Genomic DNA, 10,444 nt, shown 5'->3' with positions numbered 1-10,444 from the left:
GAACGTTGAGCTGCGAGCGTCCATCTCCATTGGAGCTGAGCTATAATCTACTTTTATTTGACCAGGGTAAGGCCCATTGAGATATACCGTCCTGCTAATACTGGTAGGAACATCCTGGTTACACCAGCCCACGGGATTATTGTGTCCGTCGTGGAGGGAGGGGCTGGGTAGGGAGGGGCTGGGTGGGGAGGGGCTGGGTGGGGAGGGTGGGGTCGGGGTCGAACCCACGACATCCATAGCAGGCGAGGCAGTTAACATCTCGTCGCCGTAAGCTGCTGAGCCAGTGGTGGGAAATCCGTAACGCCTTTAGTGGAGATCAATTTACGCTTTGGACAACCGTTGCCGACCTACCACAAAAGTAGTACATTGTTTTATCAACCCTGGAGAGGATGATAGGCTGAGTCGTGCTCCGACCAAAATTTGACCTCGCAGTTTGCCGAGTACGGAGAGAGTGGTCTCGACTGACCACGGAATGACACTCCGCTGCAATGATTAGGATCGTGGTGATTATCTGATTAATTGTGTCGTGGGCACAAGGCTACAACGTAAACCTCGTGTGTACTGTATATCTTGACTGTGCGTCGTTAGTGGCGGTGCTAGAGAAGACACATCGATGTACTTGGAGGCTGCGTAATTACAAAGAGCAACGCGAATAAAACTGACACTCGGTAGTTAAACGCAGCGTCCTTACAAGACGATCCATATAACGTGGAGGAGGACCTTGTCCACAATTAACAAACAAATAAATGTAATTTACGACTTATTCCGCTTTTCCATACACCGGTAAAAATCGTGCGGTTGTTGTATTTTCTGCAGCACTGCAGTCGCACTAAATCCAATTTACGACGACAGTAATGCGTGCACTTCGATAACAGTGACTTCAGCGAAGACGGGGAAAGAGATACAACAAGGAACACAAAACAAAGTATGTTGACTCCGTGTGTCTCTTGATTTTGTACAATTTGCTAGAGCTTGACTCGTTGGCGGAGGGAGTAAACCTTGCGGGTGCAGAGACGGCACAATCCGTCACCAGCCGAATCTCCTCCGTACGAGCGCTGTACGTGTCCATTGAGAGCTGTTTTGCTCAGTGGGCCTTACCTGGTAAAATATAAAAAAAACGAATTCGTTGGGGTTTTTTTTACGTAACGAGAAAAATCATCGTGTTTAGTTCTGTTCAATAAAGTTATACGGAAAGGGGGTCAAAAGGTCACTCCCGTCTTTCTGTTTTCTGGATGCGTGGCAACCAATGCACCAATAGGATCTCCAAAGCATATAGCGGATCGCCTCTTTATAGGGATGTAGCAAGCTTGTTAAAACTGTGATCATTATTTGAACATAGTGTTTAACAAGTTTGTTCTAACCCTATGGCGCCACGGTGGCGAGATGTTAACTCCCTCGCCTGGTATGCAGGAGGTCGTGGTTTCGATCCCGACCCTTGACGCCTGCTGTATATTTGGAGTTTGCGTCTCTCTCTCCCCGTGGTCGCATGGATATTTCTCCGGGTCCTCTGGGATTTCCCTCCACATTCAGAATGAACATCACGTGTCTAGAGTATTTGGCGGCTAAACTTTTCCACGTAAATAAGCCACTTCGTTGAGCGATCATTTGCGGCCAGAGTCGCTTCTGAAAAAGAGATGTATATTGTTCAGTGGGCCTTCCCTGGGAAATAGTTGATATAGTTTATTTACAGACCTTTGTCAATAATTTTCAGGAGTAAAGCCTCCCCCCCCCTCGCTATAATTAATGGGGGAGTTTGACGTATGTGTAGTGGTGATACGCGCTGGGGTAGGGATCGTGTGTCAGCGCGTAGGGATTGGCTGTGTGTGTTGGTGACGCGCGCTGACGGTGAAGGATCAGGGATCAGCGCGGGGTCATGGGTTATGTGGTAGTGATTGGCTGTGTGCCGGTGACGCGCTTGAGAGGGAGTACCAGCGAAGACTGAAGACGGAGGAGGTGGCGGAATACTGGAACCCGGGGCCGAACGTCCGTGAGAGGGCCGGCTCGTGGGACTCAGAGGTTGTGGCCCACGCCCAAGCTGGGGTGGGCCTGTAGGCTCCACGGACGTTACGGGGTCAAGTGAAGTGTGTGTAGCCGGAGGAATAGAAGCTACACGAGTCAAGTGAAGTGTGTGTAGCCGGAGGAATAGTAACTACACGTGTCGAGTGAAGTGTGTGTAGTCCGAGGAATAGAGACCACTCGTTGTATAGTGACAAGTCAAGATTTAATAAAAAGTGTGTTACCCGTCAAGGAGTTTCCTGCCGTCATTCAAATACTTCATATGTATTGGTGAACTTCTTTTGCACAGTACTTACCCAACCGTGCTAATCGGAGGGGTGGACAATGTTTTTTTTTTACCTGCATTGCGGCTTGGTGAACAAGAGGGATTGCCTACAGGGACAGTTCGGATATCGCTCGCCGCTGATGTTAGCCGTGGCCCTGGATTCCATCTCGGCTCGCGGGTGTCCTCACGCCGCACCTGTGTATGGATGGCATCGTAATGGTCAAGCGAGCTGAATGTTACTCACAGGGCAAATGGAAGCTACCGATCTTCGAATTCGGGCGCGTGCGCAGGACGCTCGCGAAATAATTGCAGGATAGGGTACGCAACTCGTACGGTTCAGCATGGAACTGAGCAAAATGAGGGGTGTCGGTGAAGATGGAAAAAGAGGAGGGAGTGATTGTTGGGATGCGAGCGCGTGATGGAGGAGGGCATGTTATTGAGATGGGCGATGAAACAATAAGAGTGGACATTGGGAAGAAGTGGGTGTCCACAGCTGAAGGGTGGAGGCTATGCAGATTTTTCCTGGGCCGTCTGGAACGTTCTTCCGATGTTAGGAAGCCACTGGAGCTATGCACTTATACATCATCTAGATCGAAACTCATTTCTTGAGAACTGCTTTTTTGTGTTTAGTGTCGTTGTCCTTCCCCCGCACCTCCTATTAGCATGGTTGGCTACCTGCAGTGCGAAATAAGTTAAGCGTACATACATACAAACAGATGGGCGGTGGCATCAAAGACATTGTGACGACTTTCTCGAATTTGAATATTTTTTTTCACGTGCCGGTGGTGAAGATCGTCAGAAGTCTGGTGGACGTGTTCGTGGGACGAAGCGTGCGGAGTTCCACGCAGAGATCAGGAAACGCTTCCTCCTTCCTGCCCATTCGGGGGAAGCCGGACGATGTTTGATGACACAAACAACAACGCCAATTTTTGTCAAACGGGCGAGCGCCTCTCATTCTTGAGCCGTAACTTGGCCGTGCGGCGTTAAAAGTAGGTTTTGTTTTGTTCTCTTTGGATTAACCCCGGTTGCGGGTTTCACATTTCATCTTCGTGTCATCGTGTTCACTGCGCCGGCGTTCAAAGTATTCGTTCGGGACTGGCTGCAGTCCAATCGCCGACAGCATATTCCATTGGGGCTTTGCACATTTCTCAGGAGCACGGGATACTGCAGTATATTATCGGAAATGAATGTCCGTTCAACGATATATCTAAATCCAGCCCAAACTCATTTGTTTAGAGCCAAAAGCATGGCCCTGGGTGGGTTTGCGCTGTAAAAACCACAACACGCACACACGACGGCCATAACTCTTATTTTGTTTATTAAACTATTTTTCAAACGTAAATGGCTGGAATAATGACATGATTTCCACACGTGGCAGCGTCGTCCCGTGGCAATAGTTACTTTAGAAGGACGCGAAGAGATTTATGTAACTTGCGAAGGCGATTATATTTCACGTTTAGGCATTTGTTTTTGTTATGGATGCAATTTAAAACTGCACGGAATCGTTTTGCGCATGCAGTCAACGCGGTGGTCGTGGCTATGCACGTGGCTTATGATGCAGCACTGTTGCAGGCAGTGAGGGGTCGGTGGATCGCTGCACTAATCTCGTTAAAGTCCCTTCCCGTGGTAGTCGATGAGGTGCCATACCCTGGCTCGCCAGGAGACGGCAGTGCAGCGACAATGTGCACTCCACCTGTTCCGTCTGAATGGGATAGAGCGTTGCCCCCTCGCACGCGTGTGGTTTTCTCCGGGTGCTCCGGTTTCATCCCACGTTTATACACTCATTAATTGGCCTATCATCATCATCACGATCCACAGGCAGATAGATCGTACGTGTCCACTGCACATTTCGTAATTTTTTTCCCACTTTCCTTTGTTTTGTGCCAATATGCTCAAGTAGTGCCGCATCTTTCTGGTGATTGGCCGGTAACACCTTCATATATAGAGGACCCGCAGGGCTTGGGTAATTGTTGGCACCGGCTCATCGCGCGGCTGCCTTCAAGCTTGTTTGTGATTCCTCCTCGCGCGGTTGTTTTTGCACTGATTTCGGTTTGTGTTAATACAGAATCTACATGCGACTGCGTCTCAAGGCGCTGTACAGAAAGTGGGCATGTTGATTTTATACCGAGAGAAATATGCAGTCTGTCGTAGGCAGAGGCGGAGGGGAAGGTTTCGAGCATTGGAATTGAACAGGGGGTCTGGAGTCGACAGCACGGATGTCTGGGTGAAAAGGGAGTTCCAGACTTGTGGGGGTAGGAGAGTGGATGGAGGGGAGTCGGGTGAGGTGAAAGAGGAGATGTCGCAGATCGTGTGGCGGAGAGACCAGTGAGATGAAAGGGGAGAGGTAGGAGAGCACGTGGAAGGGAGTAGAATGAGATGGAAAAGGGGAGAGGTAGGAAACGCGCCCGTAGGGGATCTTAAAGACGGTGAGTGCGATCTTTAAATTGATCCCGGGATTGGATTGGGAGCCAGTGAAGGGATTTACGACCTGTAAGACGATCATGCACGTGGCACTGAGCAGCGGTTGGCAGCTGTCCTGCATTCATTAAGTCCCAAAGTCACAGCGGCTCCATTTCTCAACACTCAAAACAAAGGTGGTACCCCTTGAGCGCAATGTGTATCTACAGCAACGATCCTGAGCCAGTGGTGGACATTTCACATTTATATGCTGATGCTAATGTAATATGAGAATATATCAGGCTCACTGACGTATCACACCTTGTCATGGTGATTGGCTCTGCCGGTCCTGGTTTACAGCCAATGGGGGGAAGCCTGGGGGCATGGCCATGATGTGATGGAAGGGCGACAGCTATGGAGATTGGTTCTGCTGGCTTTGGCCTCAGCCAATGGGGAGATGAGTCAGGGGCGTGGTCCTGGGAGCTGACGAGGGAGCCTGGAAGATTCGACGCAGGCTAACGAGGATTGGCTGAAGCGTATCACGTGACCCGGGGATTAAATAGGGGTAGAGAGGAACGACACGTGGTCAGAACGGGAACCAACGGAGGAAGGAGCCACGCGAGAGCGGGGCTCCGAGTTGCCACGTGGCAGTGCGTCTCTCTCGGTCTATCTGTCCCTTCACGTTGTCTATCAGCAGCGTGAAGTAGATGTAACCCAAAGTGAATAAAAGACGGATTCCAGAAGTCGTCTCAAAGAGTCTTATTACACTAATAATATTGGCCTCCCTACGGCCAATCGCTGTTGACTTCTCACACGGTGCTACATCTAAACTATTACAGGCCCACTGAGCTATATAGCTCTATTTCTGAAGCGACCTGGCCACAAACGATAGCTCACAGAAGTGGCTTATTGTGTGGAAATTTACATAGCAGCCAAATGCTCCAAAAGTGGAGGGAAAACCCTGAGTACCCAGAGAAAAATCCACGTGGCCAAGGGGAGAACATGCAAACTAAAAATATACAGGCGTCAGGGTCGGGATCGAACCCACGACCTCCTGTATACCAGACAAAAGAGCTAACATCTCGCCTCCTTATTGATTCAATGAGCGCTCACTTCTCCTTGGAACGCATTTTGAGCTCTAAGCGAGGACTGCCTGTAAAAATCATTGCCCGAGGAGGGTTGAGGTGGACGCATATCGCCTGCAGGGGGCGACCTGACATCGTTATTGCTCTTCTTGGTTCTTTCGGTAAAGTCAACGTGACTTTACCGAAAGAATCAAGAAGATGAATCCCTGCAGTCACGAAAGCTTTAAATCGAAATCGTTATTGCTGCTAATTTCGGTCATATCGTGAGTTTCAATGTAAAGTCACGTGAGAGCGCGGGGCGTGCGAGACGCGTGAGTACGCGCACGTACGTACACGTGCGCACGTGCCACCCACCGCGTTCCGCACAACGGAATCAGACTTTGTTCATGCTGGAAGAATCCGATGAGCTACAAAGCTCTTGTTAACAGATGTCCAGTAGGACCTGGCACAACGTCGTCGCATTTGCACGCTGTGAGCAATGGATGCGCGTCCGCTTGGGCCGACGGTGCGATCTCATCTTACCTAACAAAGATGCACATAGCGCCTTGTTCCAATGCGCTTTACAGCAATCGTATAATTGTACGTACGATGACAGTGAGTGAGCTTAAGAGTGGGGATATTAAGAAGTGGTGGTGGAGTGATGAAATAAACCCGTCTGCAGGATGAATTTCAGTATTAATTGCATCGCCGGATCGTGACAGATGGCAAAGGGATTTTGTAGGATGCCTTCATGCAGCAGTGGATTGATCATAGTTGCTGCTGATGATGATTATGAATTTCCACTACTATCGTGTGTTTGTATAGTTTCTTGCTGTAACGTTCTGACCCGCCCACTACTGGACATCTGTGGAAAGAAAGAGCATTATAGCTCATCGGATTCCTCCAGTCTAAATACATTTTTGTGATTCTGTATTATTTTATCAGAGCCGTTCTCGTTATCGGGAGCGAGGAATGTATTCGGCCGTGAGCCGAGTGGGCTCTTGCTCGGGGTCCACGGCTCCATGAATGAAACATTGAACGAGGATCTCCGGAGCCTGCGTCAGGAGTAGCGGGGATTGGAATCCCTGCGACGTCTCCTTCGTATTCGTGGATCGGAGGGGGAGGGAGGGGGGGTGGACATTGCATCGTTACACGTCGCACGCTCTTTGTTCTGCATGACCACAGTCGCAAGCTACTACTGGGCAGTTTCAAATATTCCAGTTGCGCGTCGGGTATCCGCCTCTGCAGCCATGGTTTGTGCAGTGGATGCTTTTCCAGGGTGGACCGTGAGCACTTACGGGTCATGGGCAGGCTTTCTGCTTGTACCTTTTGTCGTCCTTCCCCCTCCCCCCAACCGCGCCCTCCGATCAGCAGGGTCGGCTACGTGCAAATGAAGTCCAACACACCGTACGCACGCACACACAGGACCGAGGTAGCAGCAGCATTGCCGCGAACAAAGCCGCTGCATTTTTGGCTTAACGGTGTAAGAGAGGGCTTCGCTGTAGCGTTGCAACACGTTCCCAGGTTGATGCCGATTCGTGTGGGTGGCAGGAATTGTACTGAGATCCGGTATCGGTATCGCTGTGTAGAAGTGTATCATTGTTATTATTACTGGTGCAGGATACAGAAGCACAGTTGTGGGAATACGACCTTGGTGCTGACTGAGTTATGCGTCCGGGTTTGGTCTCCGGTGGGAAACAAGGGTCCGGGTTTGGTAACCCCGGCCTCCTGCCATCAACGAGTGAGTTAAATTCCTGTGCCAGGTTTAGGGTGCGCAGCCTGTTGTGACGTTTGCAATGAAAATCAGATTAATTCGAATGAGAAAAATAAACAAGCAGCTGTTATAAATAACAATAATAATGCTGGGGGTTAAGTGAGTAGGATTGCGTGTCCCGAGCTGCCTTAAATGAGTTTGAAGCTTGATTAATGAGGGGGGAAAACATACTTTAAAGGCACGAGTAAAAGTGCTCCAGTGATGTCACTGCAGTGGCATTAAAATTAAAATATATTTTAGTCCATCAGCCTGTTGGAGACAGGCCAATATCATCACGGAGATCCAGAGAGGCTTTCTTATTGTACTATAATAAGCATAAACCCGTAATGCTCCACTGCAACGCGCCACGTGGTCTGTGCCTGCTGGAATACAAATACGGGGTTCCCCGCTTGCTCTGCGCGGTGCTAGTAGTAGATGCGTTAAAAAAAAGGCGCACAAAGCGAAACCGCACGTGGAGAGAGATACCTGCCGAGTGGCACACACAGTACTCACAGTACATGAAGTACACACAGTACACACACAGTACATGAAGTACACGCAGTACAGACACACAGTACACACAGTACACACACAATGTTGTCCCACGTCCGACTGCATAGCCGCATATGAATGAATTCAAACCGCCATGTTATAAGCCAATTTTGCGTAGAAATAGGTTAACCGCATGTTCAGCGCAAAATCGCACAAACCGAACCCGCATAGAGCGAGGGGAACCTGCTATCAGGAACAAGGCACTCGTCACAAAACGCTGTCTTGCTCCAACTTACATTGGGCGGCGCACATCTTCCCTGGTAGTTCTAAGCCAGCGCTGGGAATTCCACATTGCTATGGTGGGTGCCAGTACATCCATAGACAGAGAAAACCATGATCTCACTAAACATGAGGTGGTACTCATCGCATTGACCATGAAGAGACGATTGGCTAAATGGCTCCCTGACCTTGGATGTGACGAAGCGTCACGGTCCAAAGTTGGCAAATTCGAAAGTTACCCGCAAGTCACTTGAGATTACGCATCACAATCACCGCCCCCTGGACTGGCAGACTCCTGCCCGCATATTGGCCTGTGCCGAGTCACCTTCTTGGTACACAGGGACATGTTGCCTAAAAACACGTGCTCACAGACGAATCGTACGCGTGCACGTGCCACTTCTTTCGCACCGTACGTAGCCAACCGTGCTAAATCGTCGTGTTTGTTGCGGTTATGGGCGCGGTACGATTGCGGGCACGAGTATGATTGCTTGACCTCGAGACTTTCCAATTAGAGGTGTGGTAATGTGTGTGACAGCTGAGCGAAACTTGGTGAGGGAACACTGCCTACCACGTGTGAATTCAACACCCCCCCCCCTCCCTCCCCATGGTCGTTTGGAAGATTAAATTAGCGTCGTTTCACATTAGACACTTTGATACATTCTAAAAATGGGCCCTCGTTATAGGAGGGGTTCGTTTACTTGCGTTTAATGTATCACGTGTTTTTGTATTGTTTATTAACTTTTGTATTTTTCCTCGATCCGTGTCGTGTTTACGAGACGACCTGTTCAGAAATCTCGCACGAAGGCAAGATCATCACTCCGCTGTTTTGGGGGACGGCCCGCGGAAGGCGATATGACCGAATTGTTACCGATATCGGCACACGAGTTGGGGCAGCACTTTACCACCAGCCCCTACTGTTGAGGAAACACTTTCACAGCATTTTTTTCAATCGGTCAAAAATAACGACGAAATATATTTTAACGTTGTTGTTGTTGTTGTTGTTTTTTTTAGCAGCCATCGGTGACTAAGCTGTGACCAAGCAACTAACTACAACTTGATATCTCAAATTGATCACGAGCGGCTGGACACCCTGGATTCAAACCCAGGTTCTCAGCCGTGTCAGCTCGACGTTCTGATGAGGGACCCGGCCTCCATCTGTACAAGGAGAATCCCAACCAAGTCTCCTTGATGCGTTTTATTTTTCCACCTCGTGTGTGCGACTACACCTGACCTTAAAACATGAGCCCCGATGGCCTTTTATCTTTACTTTATTGCGTCAATGAAAGGAACATTGATCAAACGTGCTGATATGGTGACCTTTCGAGTTTTTTGTTCATTTTCAAAAGCAATTAACAAGCATGGGTGTGTGTGTATGCAGGTGTGTTATAAGTGGCGTGGTACCAGCCACCCCACCCCCCTCGTGTGCGGTGCGAGCTTTCAAAGGTGCTGCTCGCTAACAGCACTTGCCCCCAAGAGTCTGTTAAGGCTATACGGGGGATCTTTGTCTATTATAAGTGGGTGGAGAGCGGTAGTACAGCGGTTAGCGTGCTCCCACTCACGGCCAACACCAGTTACGAATATCTGAACCGGTCCTGGGCTTCCCCTAGGTACACTCAGCCTCAAATGATGGCCTGGTGTGGTGTGTAAGCATCGCCACTGTGGAGACAAAGGCGGTCGAGCGTGGTGCTGGCCGCCCGCCCCTTCGAATACCGCGCAGGGCTCCACACAAGCCGCCGCCACCTCTCACGATCTCACGGTGTAATCGCTCCATCTCCCTCGTGTCAAAGATGCGGACGAGATTGGTGCACAACAAACACGGTGACAATTGCGTGGTACCTGACCCTGGCATTGATCTCCCCCATGCGGGCTCAGTCTGAATGAAGTGCCTCGTGCGATTGTGTGTCACCTGAGCAGATACGGAACGGTCCACGTAACCAAAGCCCTCGGCCACCCGGTGAAGAGCTCCTTCCAATTGGTTCCCCGGTGCGCTTTCGGATCGTGCCACGTGCTGCCCATTCATTCGATTGCTCAAAGAAGCTCCCGCAACACGTGGAGCGAAACGTCGGACATCGTGCTGAACAACAACAACTTTTTTTTTTATTTAAAGCTTTCGTGACTGCAGGGATTCATCTTCTTGGTTCTTTCGGTAAAGTCACGTAGAAGGGTAATAATAAAATA

This window comes from Lampetra planeri, chromosome 1, assembly GCF_965212315.1.
Source record: "Lampetra planeri chromosome 1, kcLamPlan1.2.h2, whole genome shotgun sequence".
Taxonomy (NCBI): domain Eukaryota; kingdom Metazoa; phylum Chordata; class Hyperoartia; order Petromyzontiformes; family Petromyzontidae; genus Lampetra; species Lampetra planeri.
The sequence above is the reverse complement of the archived record's forward strand: the minus strand, read 5'-3'. Positions refer to the sequence as shown.